This window comes from Leucoraja erinacea, chromosome 6 (assembly GCF_028641065.1).
Source record: "Leucoraja erinacea ecotype New England chromosome 6, Leri_hhj_1, whole genome shotgun sequence".
Taxonomy (NCBI): Eukaryota; Metazoa; Chordata; class Chondrichthyes; order Rajiformes; family Rajidae; genus Leucoraja; species Leucoraja erinaceus.
Window position 1 is genome coordinate 84,220,236 of NC_073382.1, and position 17,517 is coordinate 84,237,752.

Here is a 17,517-nt window from a genome sequence, read left to right on the forward strand (position 1 = left end):
ATGTCCGTGCTGAACGTGATGCCAAAACCATCTCTTATCCGAGGAGGACACAAAATGCTGGACTAACTCAATGGGACAGGCAGCATCTCTGGAGAGAAGGAATGGGTGATGTTTCGGGTCGAGACCCTTCCTCAGACTCCCATCTCTTATCTGCCTGCACATGATCCATATCCCTGCATATTTATGTTCCTATCTAAAAGTCTCTTAAACACCACTAATGCCTCTACCACCATTCTTGGCAGTGCATTCCAAGCACCCATCACCCATCTGTGCAAAAAAAGCTGCCCGCATATCTCCTTTAAACTTTGCCCCTCTTACCTTAAAGCCATGCCCTCCCGTATTTGATTTCTCTATTCCGGGGAAAAGGGTTCTGTGTCTACTACATCTATGCTTTTCATCATTTTATATAATTCCAACAGGTCTCCCTGCAACCTCTGGTATTCCAGAGAAAATGGATTGTCTCTCCAACCTGTCCCTATGACTTGTTCAAATTAAACTACATCTGCCGCTTCTCTGCCCACATTTGGATATGGTCTATATCCTGCTGTGTCCTGCTGCAACCTTCCTCACTGTCCACAATCTTGGGCCAGTAAACGTCCCGTTCAGCAGCCTCTGTGGTGCAAGTATATCATTTGGTTTAAAATCCCAGTGTAATAATGCGTGAATTTTATAGAAACATAGAAACATAGAAAATAGGTGCAGGAGTAGGCCATTCTGCCCTTTGAGCCTGCACCGCCATTCAATATGATCATGGTTGATCATCCAACTCAGTATCCCGTACCTGCCTTCTCTCCATACCCCCTGAGCCCTTTAGCCACAAGGGCCACATCTAACTCCCTCTTAAATATAGCCAATGAACTGGCCTCAAATACCTTCTGTGGCAGAGAATTCCAGAGATGTTTTTTTAACACTGTGGGCGGCATAGTGGTGCAGCGGGTAGAGCCGCTGCCTCTCAACGCCAGAGACCCGGATTCGATCCTGATCTCGGGTGCTGTCAGCGTGGAGTTTGCACGTTCTCCCCGTGACACTGTGGGTTTCCGCCGGGTGCTCCAGTTTCCTCCCACGTCCCAAAGACGTGCGGGTTTGTAGGTTAATTGTCCCTCTGTAAATTGCCCCCCTTGTGTGTAGGGAGTGGATGAGAAAGTGGGATAACATAGAACGGGTGTGATTGGGTGATCGATGGTTGGCCTGGACTCGGTGGGCTGAAGGGCCTGTTTCCACGCTGTGTTTTTCAATTAATCAAAAAAGACCAATTAATCAACATATATGAGATTAAATGCTTAGATAGCTCCAGCAGATTCCAAGGCACCGCGAGACACTAGCATCCATGTTAACGTTACTCTCCCACCTAGAATAATAACACAAGGTAATACTGTTTGAAGAAAGTTCTACAGAAGGGTCCCAACCCGAAACAGCTCCTACCCATGTTCTCCAGAGATGCTGCCTGACTCTGCTGAGCTATTCCAGCGCTTTGCATCTTTTTTTTGTAAACCAGCATCAGCAGTTCCTTGCATCCAAGATTATATTGTCATTAATTTAGTTACCTGCTTTTGGTAATTGCTTTAGAGATATTGGCCTCCACGATCTCTTACATAATCTCTGTCGCTGGCCACGTACCTCCACTATAAACGCACACAGCTCTCCTACGGAGAACAACAAGATCCCCAGCCAAAACGTCATCTGTTCCTTCTCAACAGAGATGCTGCCTGACCCGCTGAGTTACTCCAGCATTTTGTGTCTATCTTCCAGCATCTTCCCAAACACGATCCATATTCCTATTTCATCATCCCTCCTCAGTAAATGCTTGTTCAGTCCCAGCTGAGCAGGTCTGGGGACACTTCGAGCAGTGACAGGTCAGAGCCTGGAAACACCCTGTACCCATGGGATTGCATCTACACCCCCCCACAAATATTCATGACTATACTTGTTGGAGGCCTCGTTCATGGGCTAACCTTATTTGACATGTGGTTTCAAAATCACTAGAGAATTTAACGATGAAGTCATTCGCTTTAAAATGCAGCATTGAATTCCGTGGTTATTTGCAGAGTTTTTAGTTTTGGCAGCACATCGAACCAGAAGGCTTAAATATCCGTTTACTCATTAACCTTGTTACAGCGCGCTATTGATAGGCAGATCAGATGACATTCAGTGTTATAGGAGGATTTTATTTGACCATAAACTGACACATTTGATAAGTAGCTTCAGGATGAAAAGTTGCAGAGGTCTGCATTTACGTTAGTTTTAAGTTCCCCCGTGTATATAAAGACAGAAGTGCTTGGGGGATTCGCAAATAGTTCATTACAAGTTTACAGAATCACACAGAGGAGCCTCATGCACCTTCAGACGTTTTATATTAACTGGATAAAGTGAGATTTTTGTATGTAGTATGTTAGATTTTTACATTGTAGCGGATGCTATTATGCAATGGTGTTTGCTGTTAATTTGTAAATACTCAACATAACTCGAAAGCACGAGTTTTCTAAACTAGTTTTTGCTATTGTGGATTTTTTTTTTGCGCAGGGACTTGTGTAAAGCTGTACGTTTTTCTGTTTGGATCAATTATTTAACAATCAGATTTTTCTTCGACAAGTTTTCATTCAGCTCAACATTATACTAAGTTTAAAGAACCACAAAGTGTTATGTGTTCTCAGTTAGACGCTCAGGCAGGTTTTTCAATGACCATCTTAAAGGGCCTGTCCCACTGTACGAGGTAATTCAATAGCTCGCCCCTGATTCGAGCTTGTGTAATGTACGTAGCAGCTCGTACGAGTAAAAAGTATCAATTTTTTTCATCTCGAGTATTTTTTTACTCGTGGACATTTTTCGCAGTGTTGAAAAAACGTCACGAGTTTACCGGATTTCCCGAGTACCTACCGTTACTCGTACGAGCCGCTACATGACATCCACGAGCTTCTACATACCCGCTACGTACACTACACAAGCTCGAATCAGGGGAAAACTCGGGAGAACTCTTGAATTACCTCGTACAGGCCCTTTACAGTAGAAACTCAGAAAGCTTCAAGTAGAACTACCTTAATTCTAAACCATTGATGGTCCTGTGAAGGGAACAGACCATACCTATGCATACAGTCTTACTTTCAACCTGATGCTGGTTTGTACTGTTGAAAGTATACGATTAGCCCTTGGATATTTTAACTGTAACAGAAAGATGTATGGTTGCAGATGTAGTTAAGTGTAACCACACACACACACATGTGATATAAAGTTTATTTAGAAGTTAGCGATGAGACTTTTACTCATTTGATGAACGTATACTTCAGTACAACCAACAAATGCGACGTGCTGGTCATCGTGCGGTGACTAACCAGAATCCGCAGAACATCCTGGCCAACAGTGAAAGAAATGACTCGGACCAATTATTTTTCAATATAGAAAGTTAATTGCACTTAAACTTTAACTGTTTTAATAAACATACTTTTATGAATCATTAATGAAATGTAAGTACTTACATCTATTAACTTATAATCGAGGTAAATGTGACTTATCTATTGGATACAGGTTATAAATAAAAGTTGCAGTAGGTGTAGGTTTTTTTAAGAAAAAGACAAAACTTTAACCGGTTTACATCAAAACTGACCCTACTGATGATGGATGTTGTGAGCCCACTCATAACCTCAACCGCGCATGTAAATAACGCTTTGTCCCAAACTAGCAGTTACTTGAAAGTTTCACGGCTTCCCACCGTCGTCTCGATAATGTAGACTGTAGCTAAATATATTGTTCCATAGACAAGTGCCTGATAGTGGACATGTAAGGACAACAGAACAATCCTTTGCTGTTATTGTATGGAGCCATAATAAATGTACATACATTCTGTTACAAACACCTGTAATGTGTTGTTGCTTTATTCACTGGTTCTACTCATGCTGCCTCCCCCCTGAGATGGGGCTGTGTGGATGGCGGAGAAATATCCCCCCCCCCACTTCACTGCGGGGATTTTGTGGCGATATACTGGAGGCTGAAATGCTGTCTTCAAAATGGGGACATTCTGGCCGATTTCCGCTGCTTCGAGACTTGGCAAGACCAGCAGCATAATCCAGGCCCAGTCTCACCCCGCTCACTCCCTCTTCTCCGCTCTCCCATCTTCCTCTTCTTGCGTATGGTTAAAGTTGCACAGCCTAAAGTTGAAGGACAACTTAGAAACATAGAAACATAGAAAATAGGCGCAGGAGGAGGCCATTCGGCCCTTCGAGCCAGCACCGCCATTCATTGTGATCATGGCTGATCGTCCCCTATCAATAACCCATGCCTGCCTTCTCCCCATATCCCCTGACTCCACTAGCCCCTAGAGCTATATCTAACTCTTAAATCCATCCAGTGATTTGGCCTCCACTGCCCTCTGTGGCAGGGAATTCCACAAATTCACAACTCTCTGGGTGAAAATGTTTTTTTCTCACCTCAATCTTAAATGGCCTCCCCTTTATTCTAAGACTGTGGCCCCTAGTTCTGGACTCGCCCAACATTGGGAATATTTTTCCTGCATCTAGCTTGTCCAGTCCTTTTATAATTTTATATGTTTCTATAAGATCCCCCCTCATCCTTCTAAACTCCAGTGAATAGAAGCCTAGTCTTTTCACTCTTTCCTCATATGACAGTCCCGCCATCCCAAGGATCAATCTCATGAACCTACGCTGCACTGCCTCAATCACAAGGATGTCCTTCCTCAAATTGTTCTATTTGATCTTATTTGATTGTGCACGCCGGGTTGATTGCATTCATCGAAACAGGGTGGACCACGTGAAAGTTGAAATCTCCCCCCCCCAGCACGGTGGCGCAGCAGTAGAGTTACTGCCTTACAGCGCCAGAGACCCGGGTTCGATCCTGACTACGGGTGCTCTCTGTATGGAGTTGGCACGTTCGCCATGCGACCTCGTGGGTTTCCTCCTGGTGCTCCGGTTTCCCTCCACACTCCAGAGGCGTACAGGTCTGTAGGTTAATTCTTTTGGTAAGTGTGTGTAGGTTAGTGTTGGTCGGTCGGTGCAGACGGTGGCTGAAGGGCCTGTTTCTGCACTGTATCTCTAAAGTGTAAAAATGTCTAAAGGTCTAATCATAGTTGCTGAGGTTAGTGTTGTGCAGTGTTAGGGGATGGTGGGTACATGGAACGAGATGCCAGAGGACATAGTTGAGGCCGGCACTATAACATTTAAAAGACATTTGAACGGGTACATGGATAGGAAAGGTAGAGGGATATGGGGCAGGCGGGACTATGATGCAACTTGGGCAACATGGATGAGTTGGGCTGAAGGGCGTGTTTCCATGCTATAGGATTCTATAACTGACTCTATAAGGACACAATGTTAGCACAACTCAGCGGTAACATGAGAACGTGCTTCAAAATGACAAAGCTTCATTGCAAGTACAAGCTTATAATTTATTTTTCTTCTTATGTAGATGGGCATGAAATGTTTTTGAGATACATTAAGATTAATTGAACCTTAATGATTAAAAATCAAATTAGTCTAATCAGAAGTGACAGATTCTTCTAGTTGTTGTCGGTGTGGGTTGCAATGGAACAACTCAAAGTGCCAGGTATATATAGAGCAGCATAATTAATAATACAAATCATTTATTTCACAATTGATCTTTTTCTTACTCATGGAGACAGACATACCGTGTTGAAACAGGCCCAACTTGCCCACACCAACCACATGTCCCATCTACACGAGTCCCATCTGCCTACATTTAGTCCATATCCCCCTAAACCTGCCCTTTCCATGTACCTGTCTAATTGCTTCTTAAATGTTGTGATAGTCCCTGTATCAATCACTTCCTCTGGCAGCTCGTTCCATACACCCACCACCCTTACTGTGAAAAAGTTACCCCTCAGATTCCTATAAAAACGTTCCCCTTTCAGCTTCAACAATAGACAATAGGTGCAGGATTAGGTCATTCGGCCCTTCGAGCCAGCACCGCCATTCACTGTCATCCACAATCAGTACCTCATTCCTGCCTTCTCCCCATATCCCTTGACTCAGCTATCTTTATGAGCTCCAGCTAACTCTCTATTGAAAGCATCCAGAGAATTGGCCTCCGCTGCCTTCTGAGGCAGAGAATTCCATAGATTCACAACTCTCTGGGTGAAAATGTTTTCCCTCATCTCCGTTCTAAATGGCCTACCCCTTATTTTTACTGTGGCCCCTGGTTCTGGACTCCCCCGACATCGGGAACATTTCCTGCCTCTAACGTGTCCAATCCCTTAATAATATTATATGTTACGCTGTGGAAGAAGAAAGGAAGAGGCGGAGACAGTGGGCTGTGGGAGAGCTGGGAAGGGGAGGGGAAAGAGGGAGAAAGCAGGGACTACCTGAAATTGGAGAAGTCAATGTTCATACCGCTGGGGTGTAAACTACCCAAGTGAAATATGAGGTGCTGCTCCTCCAATTTATGGTGGGCCTCATTCTGGCCACAGGAATGTTGCCAGGACTCAAGGGCCTGAGCTACAGGGAGGGGTTTGGTGAATGCACAGAGTGTTTTATCCAGAGTAGGGGAATCAAGAATCAGAGGGCATGGGTTTAAGGTGAGAAGGGGAAGATTTAATAGGAACATGAGGGGCAACATTTTCACACAGAGGGAGGTTGGTGTATGGAACGAGCTGCCAGAGGAGGTAGTTGGGGCAGGTACCAGAACAATATTTGAGACATTTGGACAGGTACATGGATGGGAAAGGTTTAGAGGGATATGGGCCAAAGTTGGGCAGGTTGGACTATGTTGTATGGTTGTGGGCAAGTTGGGCCGCAGGGCCTGTTCCGTGCTGTGTGGCTTCCATGACTCTATGACAATGCTTCTATTGATGTACAAAAACAATAACTGCATCGGACAATCGAGCGATACCTACACAACACTCAAACACAAGGTCTGAGATGCACCACCTTGCCACCTGCTTTGCTAAATAATTCTCCGACTCTTTGGTTCACCATGTAATGCACAGTGTGTAAGGGCAGTGTACCCATGAAACATCTACAAGGTCACCCCCTCAACCTCCTCCACTCCAGGTAAACAATGATCCATCTTCTCCAGCCCCTCCTTATAATGTACACCTTCCAACCCAGTAACATCGTTGTAAAATCTTTAAATGCAAAGCTTCCAGTTTAAGGACATATCTACTATACCAGTGAGATCAGAGCCTTGGACCCAACTCATCCACGCCGACCAAGATGCCCCATCCACAACTAGTCCCACCTGCCTGCATTTGGCCCATATCCCTCTAAACCTTTCCCATGCATGTGCCTGTCCAATTTCCTTTAAATGTTGTTATAGTACCGACAGTGTGGACCACAATAATGGAAATTTAGATACACTTTTGCCAATGAAGTCTTTGGCTATCCCCACCATCGAAGGTCCACCACAGGTACTGACCTCCCCGCCATCGAAGGTCCATCACACGTACTGACCTCCCCACCATCGAAGGGATCTACAGGAGGCGCTGCCTCAAAAAGGCAGCCAGCATCATCAAAGACCTACACCACCCTAGCCACGCTCTCATCTCGCTGCTACCATCGGGGAGAAGGTACAGGAGCCTGAAAACCGTGACCTCCAGGTACAGAGAACAACTTATTTCTGAAATGCGCTGCCGGGGGTGGTGGCGGAGGCAGAGGCAGATACAATAGCGTCGTTTAAGTGTTTAAGAAGGAACTGCAGATGCTGGAAAATCGAAGGTAGACAAAGATGCTGGAGAAACTCAGCGGGTGAGGCAACATCTATGGAGCGAAGGAAATAGGCAGTGAGAGAAGAGGTTGTTAAACTGTTCAACAACCTCCTCTCTCACTGCCCTGAAGAAGAGTCTCGACCCGAAACATTGCCTATTTCCTTCGCTCCATAGATGCTGCCTCACCCGCTGCCCCATCCGCTAGGTACACATGACAGTTAAACACTTTTAATAGGCTGTCCACAAAAAAGCTGGAGAAACTCAGCGGGTGCAGCAGCATCTATGGAGCGAAGGAAATAGGAAACGTTTCGGCCCGAAACGTTGCCTATTTCCTTCGCTCCATAGATGCTGCTGCACCCGTTGAGTTTCTCCAGCTTTTTTGTGTACCTTCGATTCTCCAGCATCTGCAGTTCCTTCTTAAACACTTTTAATAGGCTACTTGTCTCTATTTATTAATTTAATAGATGTTAATATTTATCTATTATTGAATTATTAGAGACTATTTGTTCATTTATTTGTCTTTGTTTTTTTCTGTACATTCTGATGTTTTAATTGTTTATTATGGTAGTTACAGTGTACTGTGTTTACATACGTGTTGTGCTGCTGCAAGTGTGAATTTCATTGTTCTGTTTTGGGTGAGTTGGGGCATTTTTTCATGCTTTGTGACGATGATTCCAATGGTGGTCCAGCCTTGGGTTTATTTCTGTTACATGTAGCTTTGTCTTGCAAACTCTCTGATCAGATCAGATAATACTATACAGAAATACAACCCAGTCAAACTCAACCCAGTACAATAGGGGAAGATACAGAGTGCAGAATATAGTTCTCAGCATTGTAGTGCATCAGTTCCACAGACACAGTCCAATGTCCACAATGGGGTAGAGGTGAATCGGACAGTACCCCAGCTTATGGAAGGACCGTTCAGAAGCCTGATAGCAGAGGGGAAGAAGCTGTTCCTGAGTCAGGTGGTGTGGGCTTTCAAGCCTCTGTACCTTCTGCCGGACGGGAGCGGGGAGAAGAAGGAATGAGCAGGGGTTGGGACAAGTCTTTGATGACTTATTTAGCTTAATTCCCGTCCGTTGATAGAGCTGCCTTGTGCAATGCCGTGTTTGCTTTGTCACTGGGCTTTCAATTGAGTCGTGCAGCTCGGAGCTGTCTCAGCTAATGCTATGCTTCAGGCATATTAATCTGGAACAAAAGCACACTGCCTGTATCCAAGGGCATGTCTATGAAGATGATGGTGAAAGGTCAGTGTGAGTGATTTCAGCAGATGTGCCATGAAGTACTTAGAGCATTAGCAGGGCTTTCTGCAACGCATCAACACACTGTTTACCAGCCTTGTGAAAGGACAAACTGCTGCCCGCGCACAATTTTACTCTTCAAAGCACTTTGGAGATGCCGTCAACTAATTGTTGATTGGATATTAATCCCGTTTCATTCCACATTTTATTCAGGGACAAAACTCCGTCGGGAGACTGAGAGAAAATCCCGAAAGGAGCCGAAAAGAGAAAAATCCAAAGTTGTTAATTCCAATTTTTGATGCATATTGCATAACTAACTTGCTTTAGTTTGAATTATATTAACTAACCAACTCTTGACCAAAATCTCATTCTTTTCTTAATGAATGGTACACATTCATGTTCAATCATAGAAATATAGAAACATTGCAGGAGCTGCAGGAGGAGGCCATTTGGTCCTTCGAGCCTGCGCCGCTATTCAACGTGATCATGGCTGATCGTCCACAATCAGTACCCCGTGCCTGCCTTCTCCCCATATCCCGTGATTCCACCACGCCCTACAGCTCTATCTAACTCTCTCTTAAATCCATCCAGTGATTTGGCCTCCACTGCCTTCTGCAGCAGAGAATTCCACAAATTCACAACTCTCTGGGTGAATACGTTTTTTTCCCATTTACGTTTTAAATGGCTTTCCCTTTATTTATGCCTACAATATTCTGTTGTGCTGAAGCAAAGCAAGAATTTCATTGTCCTATCTGGGACACATAACAATAAACTCTCTTGAATCTCTTGAATCTTGAATCTTGTATAGAAACATAGAAACGTAGAAATTAGGTGCAGGAGTAGGCCATTCGGCCCTTCGAGCCTGCACCGCCATTCAATATGATCATGGCTGATCATCCAACTCAGTATCCCGTACCTGCCTTCTCTCCATACCCTCTGATCCCCTTAGCCACAAGGGCCACATCTAACTCCCTCTTAAATATAGCCAATGAACTGGCCTCGACTACCCTCTGCAGCAGAGAGTTCCAGAGATTTACCACTCTCTGTGTGAAAAAAGTTCTTCTCATCTCGGTTTTAAAGGATTTCCCCCTTATCCTTAAGCTGTGACCCCTTGTCCTGGACTTCCCCAACATCGGGAGCAATCTTCCTGCATCTAGCCTGTCCAACCCCTTAAGAATTTTGTAAGTTTCTATAAGATCCCCTCTCAATCTCCTAAATTCTAGAGAGTATAAACCAAGTCTATCCAGTCTGTGTAAGACTGTGGCCCCTGGTTCTGGACTCGCCCAACATTGTGAACATTTTTCCCGCATCTAACTTGCCCAGTCCTTTTATAATTGTTATATGTTTCTATAAGATCCCCCTCATCCTTCTAAACTCCAGTGAATCAATGGTTCAACGGTGCTTTATTGTCACATGTACAAATGCACAGATGAATTCTTATTGTTATTGCTCAGCGTTTAAAGCTGCACACTTTACTCCTCAAAACCAATACTGCCTCCATACTACTCTAACCCCTGGATATTCAGGGAATGGAAGGATATGGATTAAATGCAGGCAGATAAAAGTTGGTCTTGGCATCATGTTCGGCACAGACATTGTGGGCCGAAGGGCCTGTTCGTGTGCTGTACTGTTCCACGTTCTGTGTTCTAATATCTAATTATAACCATAGCCTAATTGAAGGGTGTTTACAATGGATACAGAATCAGATTCTTCCTTGGCTGTTATCAGGCAACTGATCCATCCTACCGGGTCCTGAGCTACTATCTACTTCATTGAAGACACTCGGACTATCTTTAATCAGAATTTACTGGACTTTATATTGCATTAAACGTTATTCCCTTTATCGTGCATCTGTACACAGTAGACGGCTTGACTGTGATCATGTATAGTCCTTCGCTGATTGATAAACACGCAACATAAAAGCTTTTCAATGCATCTCAGTACACGTGACAATAAACTAAACTAAACTAAACTAAACTAAATTAAAAACTAAATAACTAAATGGACCCATATAAACCTTACCAACATTTCTGAAGGAATTCAGGCAAACATTTGATAGAAAATGGCTTATGATATCTATTATGATTTAGTGGTATATGATTGATCTAATTTGGGTTTTGTCTTAGGAGGAGGCTGGTGGGTATATGGTGGGGGAGTTGGTGGGGGAGTTGGGGGAAACTTTTATTAATCTCTCACCTCGAGGGAGATGTGATTTTTTTTCCCCGTTTCGTATCTCCGTCCACACTGCGGCCTAACATCGAGGAGCTGGCGGCCTCCGGTTAGAGACCGACTTCGAGAGCTCCCAGCCGGAGGAGCTCCGACCGCCTCGACGTTTGACTGCTCTGAACGCGGGAGAATAAAGAGGAAGAATATTATACTTTATTGCCTTCCATCACAGTGAGGAATGTGGGGAATCCACTGTGGTGGATGTTTATGTTAACTTTTATGTAGTTGTGTGTCTTGTTGCTTTTTTTAGTATGGCTGTATTGTAATTCGAGTTTCACTGTACCTTAATTGGTACATGACAATAAACTGACTTTGAACCTTCGAGACCTTTGACACTGAGCTTTCTATGATGTCCTAGTCACAGTCACAGAGTCACAGAGTCACAGAGACACAGAGTCACAGAGACACAGAGACACAGAGACACAGTCACAGAGACACAGTCAAAGAGTCAAAGAGACACAGAGACACAGTCACAGTCACAGAGACAGTCACAGAGACACAGAGACACAGAGACACAGTCACAGAGACACAGAGACACAGAGACAGAGTCAAAGAGTCACAGAGACACAGAGACACAGAGTCACAGTCACAGAGACAGTCACAGAGACACAGAGACACAGAGACACAGTCACAGAGACACGGAGACACAGAGACACAGACACAGAGACACAGAGACACAGAGACACAGAGACACAGAGACACAGAGAGAGAGAGAGACAGAGACACAGAGACACAGAGTCACAGAGACACAGAGACACAGAGACACAGAGACACAGAGACACAGACACAGAGACACAGAGACACAGAGAGAGACACACACAGAGACACAGAGACACAGAGAGACAGAGACACAGAGTAACAGAGACACAGAGACACAGTCAAAGAGTCAAAGAGACACAGAGACACAGAGACACAGTCACAGACACAGAGACACAGAGTCACAGAGTCACAGTCACAGAGACACAGAGACACAGAGACACAGAGTCACAGAGACACAGAGTCACAGAGACACAGACAGACACAGAGACACAGTCACAGACACAGAGACACAGAGTCACAGAGTCACAGAGACACAGAGACAGAGACACAGAGACACAGAGACACAGAGACACAGAGACACAGAGACACAGAGACACAGAGACACAGAGACACAGTCACAGAGACACAGAGAGTCACAGAGACACAGAGACACAGAGATAGAGACACAGAGACACAGACACACAGTCACAGTCACAGAGACACAGACAGAGACACAGTCACAGAGACACAGAGACAGAGTCACAGAGACACAGAGACACAGAGTCACAGAGACACATAGACACAGTCACAGAGACACAGAGACACAGTCACAGAGACACAGAGACACAGAGTCACAGAGACACATAGACACAGTCACAGAGTCACAGAGACACAGAGACAAAGTCACAGAGACACAGAGACACAGTCACAGAGACACAGAGTCACAGAGTCACAGTCACAGAGTCACAGCCACACAATCACAGAAACACAGAGACACAGAGACACAGAGACACAGAGACACAGAGACACAGAGACACAGAGACACAGAGACACAGAGACACAGAGACACAGACACAGAGGCACAGACACAGAGACACAGAGACATACTGTAGTCATTGAGTATAGAGTTGTATAGCACGGGAACAGGCCTCTCGGCCCACCTCATCCATGCCGACCAAGTTGGCATGCTGGGCTAGTCCCTTTTGCCGGCCTTTGGTCCATATCCCTCTAAACTCTTCCTATCCATATATCTGTCCAAATGTCTTTTAAAAGTTGTAGTTATATCTGCTTCTGTAACTTCCTATCGCCGGGAGCCCGCGGATCCCTGGAGAGAGACCGCTTTTCGGGGCTCCTGCAACGGCGAATTCTCCCGCCCGAGTTGCGGGGTCGAAGAGCTCCTGGAGCGGGGCCTAACACCATTGCCCCGCGCGACTGGAACGGCCGCGGGACTTTACGAGCGCACACCGGAGGCTCCAACATCAAGACCCGGTGTGCGACCTCGCACCACCCGGCGTGGCTTTAATGGCCGCGGGACAATCGCCATCGCCAGCCGGGGGCTTTGACTTTGACTCTGACATCGGGGGGGGGAGAGTGCAGTGGAGAGATAAGTTTTTTTTTGGCCTTCCATCACAGCTATGTGATGGATGTTTATGTAAAATGTAATTATGTTGTGTCTGGGTCTATTTGTGTGTAATGTATGGCTGCAGAAACGGCATTTCGTTTGGACCTCTAGGGGTCCAAATGACAATTAAATTGACTCTTGACTCTTCCTCTGGCAGCTCGTTCCAGATACAGACTACCCTCTGAGTGGAAAAAGTTGCCACTGAGGTCCCTCTTAAATCTCTCCCCTCTCACCTTAAGCCTGTGCCCTCCAGTTTTAGAATCCTCTACCCTGGGGGAAAAGACTAAGAGAGTTCACTTTATCCGTGCCCCTCATGATCTTGTACACCTCAATAAGGTCACCCCTCAGCCTCCTAGGCTCCAAATAAAAAAGTCCCAGCCTATCCAACCTCTGCCTGTAACTCAAGCCCGCAGGCCCAGGTAACGTCCTGGTGAATCTCTTCTGCACCCTTTCCAACTACTTGCTGTAGCTGGGCGACCACAACTGCAGTTCAGCTCCCTGGTTTACGGCTGGGTAATTAAAGTGCTGCATGTGTACAGTTCATAATGGGCAGTTATTTAGAACAATATCTCGAGATACCAATAGGGAGATGGCTATTTTAGACCTTGCATTCTGCAATGAGACAGGATTAATTAATGATTTCATTGTAAAGAACCTCCTGGGAAAGAGAGATCATGACATAGTCGAATCTCCAATTCATTCCAGTGATGAGATGCTGGTCTGTATTCACTGGGGGGCTTGAGCTACAGGGTTGGGTGGGCTAGGACCTTATTTCATAGAGTGCCGGAGGCTGCGGGGTGATCTTATAGAGGTGTAGAGGATCATGAGAGGGATAGATAGGGTAAATGCACAGTCTTTTACCAAGGTTAGCGGAATCAAGAACCAGAGGGTATACAATACAATACAATACAATTTATTTGTCACTTGAACCTCATAGAGGCTCAACTGAAATGTTGTTTCTGCAGTCATACATACAAGAAAAAAAAGACCCAAGACACAACACAGTTTACACAGACATCCATCACAGCGCATCTCCACCTCGCTGTGATGGAAGGCAAAAGAAACGTATCTCTCCCCTGCACTTCCCTCTCCCCCCGATGTCAGTCAAAGTTAGAGCCCCCGGCGGGCGATAACAATTGTCCCGCGGCCATTAACGCCGCGCCGGGTGATGCAAGGACACGCTCCGGGTCTTGTTGTTGGAGCCCCGGTGGGCGCTGGCAAAGTCCCGCAGCCGTTGAAGCCACGCCGGGCGATGATGTAAGGCCCCGCTCCAGGTCATCCTCGACCCCGCTACTCGGGCGGGTGGAGTCGCCGTTGCGGAAGCCCCGAAAAGCGGTCTCCCACCAGGGACCCGCGGGCTCCCGGTGTCACTGTCCACCAGACCTGCGGTTAGAGCCTCCGAATCTCCGAGGGTCGGGTCGCAGCAGTGCGCCACCACCGCTCCTCCCGCTCCGGACTCGGCCAGCTCCGTGATGGTGAGTAGCTCCGCAGCTCCGTGACTGGAGCCCCAGGACGTTCCTGCTGGAGGCCACTCCACGGTGCAGCCCCAACGACAACGGAGACCCGACAGGGAAAGGTCGGGTTCTCCGTGCAGGGGAAAAATTTTAAAAGTTTCCCCCCCACACACGCACACACGCACACACGCACACACGCACACACACACACACACACACACCCCATCAAAAAAATAAAAACTACATTAAAACAGTATAGGTTCAAGGTTAGAGGGGAAAGATTTAATAGGAACCTGAGAGGCAACTTTTTCACTCAGAGGATGATGGGTGTATGGAACGAGCTCCCGGAGAAGGTAGTTGAGACAGGAACGATAACAGCCTTGAAAAGACATTTGGACAGGTAGATGGAAATGTTTAGAGGGATATGGGCCAAATCTGGACTAGATAAGATGGGGCATCTTGGCCAGCATGGGCAAGTTGGGCTCAAGAGCTGTTTCTGTTCTGTTTGAGTCCATGACTCATTTTCAACATATAATTTCACTAAGGATAGTTGTCGGATGTTTCCTCCGAAGGGGGTAAGGAGAACGAAGCTGAATAATTTCAAAGGTGCGGCCCTGTTTGGATGGGAAGACACACGCCGTCCCTCAGAGAATAATGAATTGTTGGAATGATCTGATTATCTAACGGTGGAGGTGCCGTCCGTGAAAGGAGAGTGTGACAAAAGAGAGTCAAGGGATATATATAGAGAGAGAGAGAGATGCAAAGACCAATCTTCTGTTATGGTGGAAAGACAGACCGTGCTGGAGTGACTCAGCGATCAGGCAGCATCTCTGGAGAACATGGATAGGTGACGTTTCGGGTCAGGACCCTTCTTGGTGGAGTGGGATTGAAGGGTTGAGCAACCCACATCTACCGATATGTGTGAAGAAGGGTCCTGATCCGAAACGTCACCTATCCATGTTCACCAGAGATGCTGCCTGACCTGCTGAGCTACACCAGCACTTGATTTTTTGGATCAAACAGCATCTGCAGTTCCCTGTTATCCCTGCTCTTTGTCAACCCTAGGTGAGGTGAAGTGGACACATCTCTCACAACTAGGGTTGCCAACTATAACCATATAACCATATTACAATTACATCACGGACACAGGCCATCTCGGCCCTACAAGTCCGTGCCGAACAACTTTTTTTTCCCTTAGTCCCACCTGCCTGCACTCATACCATAACCCTCCATTCCCTTCTCATCCATATGCCTATCCAATTTATTTTTAAATGATACCAACAAACCTGCCTCCACCACTTCCACTGGAAGCTCATTCCACACCACTACCACTCTCTGAGTAAAGAAGTTCCCCCTCATATTACCCCTAAACATCTGTCCCTTAATTCTGAAGTCACGTCCTCTTGTTTGAATTTTCCCTATTCTCAAAGGGAAAAGCTTGTCCACATCAACTCTGTCTATCCCTCTCATCATTTTAAAGACCTCTATCAAGTCCCCCCTTAACCTTCTGCGCTCCAGAGAATAAAGACCTAACTTATTCAACCTATCTCTGTAATTTAGTTGTTGAAACCCAGGCAACATTCTAGTAAATCTCCTCTGTACTCTCTCTATTTTGTTGACATCCTTCCTATAATTGGGCGACCAAAATTGTACACCATACTCCAGATGTGGTCTCACCAATGCCTTGTACAATTTTAACATTACATCCCAGCTTCTATACTCAATGCTCTGATTTATAAAAGCTAGCATACCAAAAGCTTTCTTTACCACCCTATCTAAATGAGATTCCACCTTCAAGGAACTATGCATGGTTATTCCCAGATCCCTCTGTTCAACTGTATTCTTCAATTCCCTACCATTTACCATGTATAAACTGTCCCATATTAGCCGGGACATCCCATATATTGGGCTAAATTGCTTTGTCCCGCCCTTGTTCCGTATTTGACTGCTAATACTCGGGTCGGTGGGACAGTCGGATCAGAGCGGCCTTGTTCGGCCCCGCCTCACCTGTCCCGACGTAGTGCAGCCCATGGAGTGCAGCAGCAGCAGCGCCTCGCCCGTAGCCCCGTCGGTCGGCAGCCCGGCCAGCTGTCCGACCTTCAGACCTTCGCTTATCGCCGACACCACCAGCCCTCCTTCTCATGGCCGATCATCGGTTCATGAGTTGGATGGGGCGCCGGGCTTTGCGCGTGACATCGCGCGGCCCGGGCCAAAACTCCTCAGCTGGCCCGCCGGCGGGGCTTTGTGTGCGGTCCAGCACCCGGGCCAATTCATCATTCACCCAGCCACGGCCGAGTCGGTCAATGAATTTCCGTCGGGAATTTGTCCCTTATTTTGTCCTTTTGTCCCTTATTTGGGAGTGAGAACGTTGGAAACCCTGGTGACAACGTTCCATCGATGGCCTAAACTTCCAACCCATGTACCATGTGCTCCACTCCTGCTCTGAAACATAAAGTGCTGGAGAAACTCCAGCGGGTCAGGCAGCATCTGTGCAGGGAATGGTCAGACAACGTTTTGGGTCGGGACCCTTTTTCACACTGATGGAGTAGGGGGGAGAAAGCTGGAAAAAAGAGGTGGGGGCGGGACAAAGCCTGGGGAGCGATAGGTGGATACAGGTGAGGGGTTTAATTGGCAGATGGATGGATTAAATGACAAAGGCTGGAGGTGAAAGGACATATTGTCATGCTGTGTGACTCTATAACAGCAACAAGGGCAGTCACGGTGGCGCAACGGTACAGTTACTGATTTACAGCGAATGCAGCGCCGGAGTCCCGGGTTCGATCCTGACCA